We start from the raw sequence: 10,019 nt of genomic DNA on the forward strand, positions 1-10,019 counted from the left end.
AAATGAAGGAGATAATCTATATTATCAGAGGTCGTGGTGCAATTTGAAAAATAAAGACTGTTGATACAAAACAAGTTTAAACAATGGAAATCTCAGTAAAGACCTTAGAGCCCCAAACTGTAAAAACACATATTATCAAATACAGTTTTACATCACTCTATTTAAATCTCTGAGCAGGCTGATGTAGACAGAAGTGGCATGTATATGAACCACTGATAAAACATGCATCCCAAATTAATCAAATGTAAAATAGTCAAAGGCTGATGTTATTTTTCAAAGAGTTTCACTGAAGTTCTGTTTTCCTGCCAAATTTCAGGATTAGATCAACAGGCCTATGATGAAAGTAGTGCATGGATGCATTCACATTCTAAAAGGAATCAAATGAGGACAGGCTGCTGATTGAGGCCAGAGAGGAAGTCAGAGGACTCAGGCAGGGATTTCATTTCAGGGCTGAGGGGTTTGACGAGTGGAGCAAAGAAATCCAGTCGAAAGGCTTTCTAATCTTAATCTACGAGGCTATGAACCTCTGAACACGTAGCATCAACATTTTGGAGTCATGATTTAAAGAATGTACCCCATAATCACATAGTCTGATGATGCAAAAAAACGTTCAGGTGTCAGGTAAAGGATAGAAACTCTATAAGTGATGTGATATCCTCATGACGGCTCCCTACCTTTGAATCTGCTTGCTCAGTTCCTCTGGTGCTGTTGTTAGTCAGAGTGATGTGTCTTTGAACAAATAAAAAGGGCTGTCACACTCGCCTGTCGATGTGGCATCTTCTGTCCCATACTGACACCACTGCACAGGGGATGGTGTGTCTAGTGTGTGAGGGCATGGAGGAAGATGTAAAAATGTTTGAAAATGTGGACGTAGGTGGACTGTCCACTGCACTGAATTTTTTTTATTTTTATGACATGCCTGCTGTTCAAGGAATGTCAGAAATATTCTGTCACGTTCAGTGTGGGAGGTTGTGCTCATGACCAAGATCCAAGAGGCCCAAGAAGAGACTCGTTAAGTCATGCTTAATGAAGATTTCCAGGCTGTGTGCAAGTCACTGGGTGTTTAGCCAGAAACTTAATTCCAGCTGTGCATTTATTTGCTTCTCTGCTGTGTCATGAACATTAATGCATATAGTCTGATTTGTGTCTATTCAGATTCTTTTTTGTTTCCTAGGGGGTGGGTAAGCTATATTTTCTTCCAACATGCCTGTCAGTTTTCACCCTGGTCCCAAAAGTGATGTTTGTTCTCAGAATTCGGTTGGTGTCACTTCTGTTAGAGTTCGCTTGACAGTACATTAATGTCAAGAGGGAAATCTCATTCAGTCATTCTCAAGACTTCAAAAGAACACTATTGAATGTAAAAACTGCAAAGTCATGGCTATTTCTAGTTGCAGCTAAAAGGGCATAAGACATTATACTGTTTTGCCTTGGTCTTGGAGATGACTTTCTTACCCTTGAACATTTGGAGGAGAACAATATAAGTTACAACATCTTAAATTGTCATCCTGTCATTGTTGACTCCAGTCTTGTGTATAGAACATCTCCTGAGAGTGGCCTGGGAAGACTATACCACCGATGGCATGTAACTGTTATATTTTGAAAAATGATTTGACATCACTGGTGGTTTGAATTGTCATTTGAGTGCATTTGAGGAGGCATCATAATTAACATGCTGTCAGTTTCATTTATTGTACTGCACAGAGTCAGCACATGGTGTCACTCAAGTGCACTAAGGCTCAGTTTTGTCACTCTGCAGGGAGTCACCATAGCAGATCTAGTGCACTGCAAATGGGGTGACTTCTTCAATCTGAGAGACCTCATTACAGAATTGAGCCTGCAGGCTTTTCTTGTCTTATTTTAGCCAGGACATAATTTAGTCAGGATCAGTATTGAAAGACAAGGCAGCAGAAATAGAGGTGGGCAAGGGAATACCTCCGGCCCGTGAAAGGTGCCTTTTGGATACAATCATGTAGGGCTGTATTCTCAAAGCATTATTTGACCAATTTCACATTTCAATATGGTCACATTATTCAGCAAATTATGTTACTTGGTATTTTGGTTTATTTTTCTGCCAAACTACACAAACAGTATTTTAAAATTTCCACAGGGGTAAGTTGTTCACAGTGCACAGATCATTGTGTGTGTGGAAATAAGAGGTATTCACAAAGCAGAAGATGCCTAATAAATGAGGGCAATGTGCATAAAAAAGAAAAGGACAAGTTCAGGGAAGGGAAATTATTAGAATTTTATTTGTATGTCTTACTTAATTTATCTTTACTTTACTTTATCCTTCTATGTGTACATGTAACTGAGCTTTGACAATATGTTGCTGAAACGTTTTTGCCAATGCCAATAAAGCTTTCTTGCATTGAAAAAAAATTTAATTGAAAGAGAGAGAGGAAGAGGGAGAGAGAGAGAGAGAGAGAGAGAGAGAGAGAGAGAGAGAGAGAGAGCAGGCAATGATGTCTCCAGGGCTTCACAGAGAAACAGTCTTCTCAGTGTGATTCAGTTGAACAAACAACTGAATGAAAATGAATGGATGCCTTGTCATTCAGTGGCCATCAATGCTTGGGCTCTTTGGTTACCTTCAATGACTGGACTATAATTAGGAGCCCAAAGAGAGTCCTCTTAGACGTGGAACATGTATTCAAAAATGTTCTCCCCACAAAATGACTGTGCTTTTTGGTCATTTGGTCTCTGTCATCCTTTGATGTACTAGCTGAAAACATCAGTGTTCATTCTGCTGCTTCATTTGATCATATGATCTGTCTTGTGTGCCTTCTTTGTTATCTTGTTGATTTTCAAGTCACACCTGTCACAGAGGTGCACAGAATTGTGTACAGAGGAGTAGTGAAATAAGAAGATACTTTCTACTTTCTGTTTTCTCCAAATAATGATATGTGTTGTGGCAGAAATGGCTAAAACGTTTCTTGTATATTTTATTCTGAATGAACATTTCAGAAGTTAGCTTGTGGATGTGGTGTCACACTGGGAGGGTATGAAGCAGTACCTGTGAGTTACATTCTGGTTTTGCAACCTGTAGTAAATGTCAGGATGAGTATGGCTGTATGACTGGTGCTAAATATAATTTTCTGAATTTGACATATAGAAGTAAGAATATGATCTTCATTTGTACAGAGGGGGAAATACCTATTCAATGAATTTAGGCTAAATCTTGAACATTCCAGTGGGCCAGGCTTGTGCAAAATTCCACAACTGAATTGAAACTGGCTCTTAAATTCCAATTCAATTCTTGAATTTCACTTGCATTTCAATTGAGGTAGCAAAAAGAAGCAGAATTGAATTGTGCACAACCCTGCAGTGGGCTTGCTTGTGAATCTTGATCTTCAATTCCTTCCACAAATTATCTATGGGTTTAAGTCTGGTGATTGACTGGGATATTCCAAGTCCTTTATTTGTCTTCCCCAGAGCTGAATGAGACTCAAGTCTCCTGTGGATCATTGTCTTACTAGACAGTCCATCCATGCCTCATCCTCATCACCCTGGTGATACCAAATCATCTCAATAATTTCCCAGCTCCATCCATCTTCCCTTAATAATATGGACTATCATCCCAGTAGCCCGTCATGACACTATGATGCATCCCCTCCAAACATGGCATGTGATATTATTGCCAAGAAGTTACAGTTCTCTCAGGGATATTGCCTCTGCAGTGGCTGTGTGCAGTTAAAACTTCACACCACAGATGGAGCTGTTGCTTCTCTCTTTGTATGGATTTTGTGTGTGCCATGCATGTGATGTGCATTTGAAAGAAAGAGTGACAGAAAGAGAGAGAGAAAGAGAGAGACAGAGAGAGAGAGAGAGAGAAAAGAGAGAGAGAGAGACTTCTGTCATGTGCAATCAGTGGCACAACTGTCTGTCCCCACCACCCTGTGTGTATGATGCTGCATGCAGCATTGGAGTAAGGAACTGCACCAAAAGCACAGTCAGAAAAATGCTGGAGCCAGTGCCTGCTGCACTTCTGTCCAATCAGGCAGTGCATACATTCATGCACACACACACTCTCTCTCTCACACACACACACACACACACACACACACACACACATACACACACACACATCCTCAGAGAGAGAGAGAGAGAGAGAGAGAGAGAGAGAGAGGGAGAGAGAGAGAGAGAAACCCATAGTCTCTTGGGCTGGACTAGACTGTGGCCCTGGTCATTGGGGGATTTCTCTCACAGTAATGGGCTGCTGCACTGCCAGCCACCAATTATGCAGGTCAGGTCACTGGGGTACAAGAGCACTGATACTCTGATCTGCTTGTTTTTAAAACTCTCTCTCTCTCTCTCTGTGTGTGTGTGTGTGTGTGTGTAACACAGAAGCAGACAGAGCAAGTCAACTCCCCTTCCGTGAGAGCAAGTGAATGTGGCAGTGAGACATGTTGGAATAATTAAATTAGTATTAGCAGTGCGAGTGCATAATGGAGCTATCCCCCAGTGGAAATGCTGAGGCATGTATGTGTGGTCATTTGTCACTGTGAGGACCCTCAAACGGCAGGCCATTTGCATACTGCCTTGGAGTTATATCAGGCAGATGCAAAACAAATCTGCTTTTGCACCAACTTCAATCAAGCACTTTACCAAACAATCAAGCTTAGAAACTGAATACAAGTGTGTATGTGTGTGTGTGTGTGTGTGCCATGTGTGTGCCTATACAATATATGTCCATGTGTTTGTGCCTGAATGTCCTTGCGCATATTCGTGTGTTTGTGTGTTTGTTATTCTCTCTCTCTCTCTCTCTCTCTCTCTCTCTCTCTCTCTCTGTGTGTGTGTGTGTGTGCGTGTGTGTGCATGTGGATGTGCGTGTATCTGTGTGTGTGTGAGGGTGGCATTTGGGAGGATTTAAACACTTGTTTTGCTGTGTGGTGTGTGGCCAGTCTGTCCGAGTGATTTCATTACAAATATATAGACTCTCAGAAGCCGCCTCCAAGTCATGTATTCTTTCAGAGACCACGATGAAAGCCAAAATATGACACCCCCCACCCTCCATCCCTCCCTTAATCCGTCACCCTTTAGCTGATTACAGTGGCCCCTCTTCCAATCTTTTTAAGTATGACACAAGATGAATTTGCCTCAAATTACTCCCCCCCCCCACCCCATTCCATCCGGAATGCTGTAAAAGTACGAAGGGCATTTTCCGCGGCGCTGGAGAAAAGCTGAGGCTTTTTCATCCGGAACCCTGCTGAGTCGGGTCAACAGTTCAGTGCCCTTATCATCGTGCCATACAAATGCCATGCCAAGGCTGTGTGTGTGTATGTGTGTGTGCATGCGTGTGAATGTGTCTGGTGTGTGGGTGTGTGTATGTGTATGTGTATGTGTATGTGTATGTGTATGTGTATGTGTATGTGTATGTGTATGTGTATGTGTATGTGTGTGTAAGTGTATGTGTGTATGTGTGTGTGCATGTTATGTATGTGTGTGTGCGTGTGCATGTGTGTGAATGTCTCTGGTGTGTGGGTGTCTGTATGTGTATGTGTATGTGTATGTGTATGTGTATGTGTGTGCGTGTGCGTGTGCGTGTGCGTGTGCGTGTGTGTGTGTGTGTGTGTGTAACAGATGCCTTGCCTCAGACTGCGTCTGGTTCTGCAGAGAGGAGGGGCGGCGAGGGGAGGCAGGGCTCCGGTGAAGCGCGCCTCCTGCACCCGCGCCCGAGACTGACGCCGGAGATAAGAAGTCAGGGGGGGGGGGGGATCTGCTGGACAGGGGCCAGCTCAGCTCTGATCACCAGCCAAACACTGCAGTCTGCTGTTTACTCTGTCTTACAGTGGCTGATGGCTGCTATTAACATAGCATAGACTAATGTGTCAGAGTGTGACAGAGGGACAGAGACATAAAGAGAGGGAGAGAGAGAAGGAGAGAGAGAAGGAGAAACTGAGAAGAAGGAGAGTGAGAAGCACACAGAGGGATTTTTTGGTGTGTGTTCATGTGCATGTATTTATGTCCTCGATCACTCCCATGGGCATGTTTCAGTGTTTACAGCTTGTTATGGGGTCTGAGTGATGGCGGTTTACCAGTGGGAACCATAGGGGGTTAGAGTTACTTGCCAATTATGGACCAGAGGGGGCTTTTATGCTTCTCTTATGAATCATCCGCAGCCCTCATCCTGCCCTTACACTCTGTATTATGCACGCGCGCACACACACACACACACACACACACACACACACACACACACAGAAACACACACACACACACACACACACACACACACACACACTCAGTACAGTAAATTCAGAAACACACACGCACACACCTTATCAAATGTGTAATCACACTAGGAAACAATCCCATATTTTAAAGGTTAAACAAGAAATGGAAAATAACAGTAGTCCTGCAATAAAGTAAGCAAACACTCGAAAAGCGGTGAAAATTCAAACTTCAGAGGGAAACAATACAAGGACGAATATGAAGAAGTGTCTATAAACAGTTATATTGCGGATCACATTTCTTTATAAAAATTGTAATTGCATCTGTAATCAGGAGTGCACGACTCTTTATAATATTACTCATTACTACTCCTTAGGAAACATCCTGCTACCCTGATGCTGCCTTCAATCCTGTTCATTAATCAAATAAATTGATCATTATTTAGTAATGACCCAGGTACTCTGTTTGCGTGCTATATTAGCACATTAGCGCATAACCCCTCCCTCCATGCCACAGCCGAACTGTGGCCACACCTTTTCTTAAAATAGTTAAATATATAGATATATAGACTTTATTTCTGCATTGTTGCACTGTTGGACTTACTCATTTGCACTATCACCATGACCACTATCACCATTGCACTATCACCATGACACTCATTCACACAGAGCACCTTACCTTACCTTATGCACAGAGAATCACAGGCTCAGTCCCTGCCTCAGTCATTACAAGCGCCTCTGATTGATTAATCACCACTATGTGGATACTGTTTTTAGAATTGATTTAGATTAAGTGTTGTTTAGATTAAGTTAGTATAATTTGTATTTTAGTATATTTAGTATATTCTTAATCTTCTACTGTCCTTATTGCTTAGTTGTGTTTTTATATTATATACTTTAATTACTTTTTCTGCTGTTAAAGAATGTGTATGTGTTGTCTGTATGCTGCTGAGACCTTGAATTTCCCCTCGGGATCAATAAAGTATCTATCTATCTATCTATCTAGGTAATCAAAAAGTCTGAGCAATGCTTTCCAAAAAGCCTTGAAATCAGCCATCTCTAAACCTCTATTAACAAACTCCTTCAGACTCTGTGTCCATTGCAGAGTCACCAACTTGTTCAAATCTCATTTACAAGACAGGGTTACTTAATTTCCTTTAAAATATTTAAGCTGATTCTCATCAGAGTCTCCTAAGGATCTTCTATCATCAGACCCTTATGCTTTACTACCCAGCCATAATGGAAGTTAAAAATGACAGAAGTATAAAATGACAATGTTTCAATTTAAGTAAGCAAATGATCCTTTTTGACATATTGTATGTGTCTTATGAAGGTTGATGACTGGATAATTAAGAAAGCAAGCTCAAGGTATAAGTATAAGTATAAGTTAGGGATGCACGATATATCGGCGGCCGATATATTATTAGCCGATAAGTGAAAAAATGAAAATATTGTTATCGGTCCAGTAACAGAATTCTGGCCGATAATTTGCGCCGATATTTTTTAAAGTCCTAATTTAGGCCTACGTAAGGTCCGTCTGGCTACACTTGAGCTTGGTTGGCTATACTTTTTCCTCAATATAATGTCAGCGGTGTAAATGTATTTCACCATGCTAACAAAATCTGTGGATATGCGTTCATTTGGGAATCTGTGCATCTCAAAATCCTCTCATCCGCCATTTAACCCAGAGCGGAGCTCAGCCCTATCTAGAGCCGTCTTGTGCTGGTGTGTTTGCTGGTGTGTTACCGCGCTGGTCGGGGAAACAAATAAACAAACTCGTTAGTGGGACGAGTGGCCTACATAAGTAGGCCTAGTTCTAAGTTGTGTTTCAGTGTTATATTTGCATTACTTTAGCTTGGATTTTGTATTATTACCTAGAAATATGCTAACCATTCGTGCTTAAGTTCCAGACAGGTCATCCTAATAATAAGTTATTAAAACCTTCAGGGCTAACTCCTTTCATTTCTGCTGCAGCAGGTTGTGCGCAACAGAGTAGACGGACTTAAGATACAGTCTGAGGAGTTGCAGCTTTATTCAGTTACCCGCAGTTGAAACTAAACCTAAGTTTCCCTCACAAACACTGATTTGGTCGCTATACTGTAGCTTATTCCAAGCTGAGCGTTTATGAGTGTTTAGTCCTAAATGAAAACGATTAAAACTCTCTAACCACTCACTCGCAATTCACTGACGTCAGGTTCACTTAAAGGAGCCACACATACTGTAGGGCTAGGCTACTGTTATGTTGTTGGTACTATTGAGGACTATTATGAGTTCTGTCCATCATTTGGTGGTAGGTAAAATTACTGCAATAAAATTATGCTTATTAAATGCTTTCCCCAAATCACTTTTCACAATTTTTTTTCAAGAGTAATATTATCGGTTATCGTATCGGTATCGGCCACAACAAACCAATAAATATCGGTTATCGTTATCGGCCCTAAAATTCCATATCGGTGCATCTCTAGTATAAGTATATATACTCTTTTGATCCCGTGGAAATTTGCTCTCTGCATTTATCCCAATCCGTGAATTAGTGAAACACACTCAGCACACAGTGAACACACAGTGAGGTGAAGCACACACTAATCCCGGCGCAGTGAGCTGCCTGCAACAACAGCGGCGCCTGGGGAATGTAGGATTCTCTGGTTGTTGCGTTGTGTTTTAGTTCTAATGGTTGTATTGAAGATGGTCAATAAAGCTTGACGGCGGAATCAGGATCGGCGATTAGATGATGATTTATTGTAGATGGTACAATAATGAATAACAGAACACAGGCTAAGTCTCGAACAGTAAAACTGTGCAGAGTCTAACAGTTGTGGTTGTTGTTAGAAGCGGCGGCTGAGCCTTCCGACAGAAGATGCTCCTTGGTCGCTTCCTCGATCCGTCTCAGAGTCAAAACCTAAGACAAAGCCTGTTATACTAAAACATACAAACGAAAATCATGCCAACGTGGCAGATGCCCACAGGTGTACAAAACCAGGCTCTGGCCGGATGGATACCAGCCCGAATGGCCGTTATGTCTGATGTTCCTCGGATGTTCCCAAACATCGGCCTGTCTGACCTTCCTGCTGGTGCACAGGCCTAAGGCACAGTTATGTTATGTACAATAGTATGGACCTCTCCCCGTTGTATACTACACACAGAAGTAATATATGAACACATCAGAATACAGTAAGAATACCCCAGAATTCTACAGTCCCCCCTCTTGATCAATTAAAAAAATATAGATTTTTTATAGATCAAACAATCGTAAACAGAGTCTGATGTGTCCTAACAAAAAATCATTACTTCTCAGGCACTTTAAGGAAAAGAAAAAAAGTGCAGGCACCTTGAAAGAAAACTTAAAACTGATTATGTTGCTGATGATTATCTGATATTCTAAGGGTCAAAAGAAAAGGGAAACAAAGTCTTTTGGAAGTTCAGGAAACCGGTTCAAAGGCAAAGTCTCTGTCCCATGTTGTCTGTGGCTCCCGGCAACCTCATAGGCACATGTGGAGTGAAAAGAAAGAGCAGTATCAGTTGAAGGATAGACATGAAAACAACAGTATATATATAGTCATCTTTTATAGGGGTGTAGCATCCTCCCAACCCTGGTCCCCCAGTGAGTCCCCGGTTAACCCGTTGCTGCGTGTTCAGCTCCCCTACGGGTGTCCCCAGAAACCCACCCCTAGAACCAGGACTACAGGATTACTCCCCCCCCCCCCCCCTCTGATCTAGCTCAATTGTAACCAATCTCAGATTAAACATTTCACATATTAGTAATCACACATTATTCATTACAAATCAAAAATTAATTTTGTCCAAGTCTATAATTTCTCCTAACATGAGTTTGTGTCAAGAAGAGTCCACTAC

This window comes from Alosa pseudoharengus, unplaced genomic scaffold (assembly GCF_046254945.1).
Source record: "Alosa pseudoharengus isolate Yale_2024_CS ecotype anadromous, Long Island Sound unplaced genomic scaffold, YU_APseudo_1.1 YU_APseudo_1.1_scf_4, whole genome shotgun sequence".
NCBI lineage: Eukaryota > Metazoa > Chordata > Actinopteri > Clupeiformes > Clupeidae > Alosa > Alosa pseudoharengus.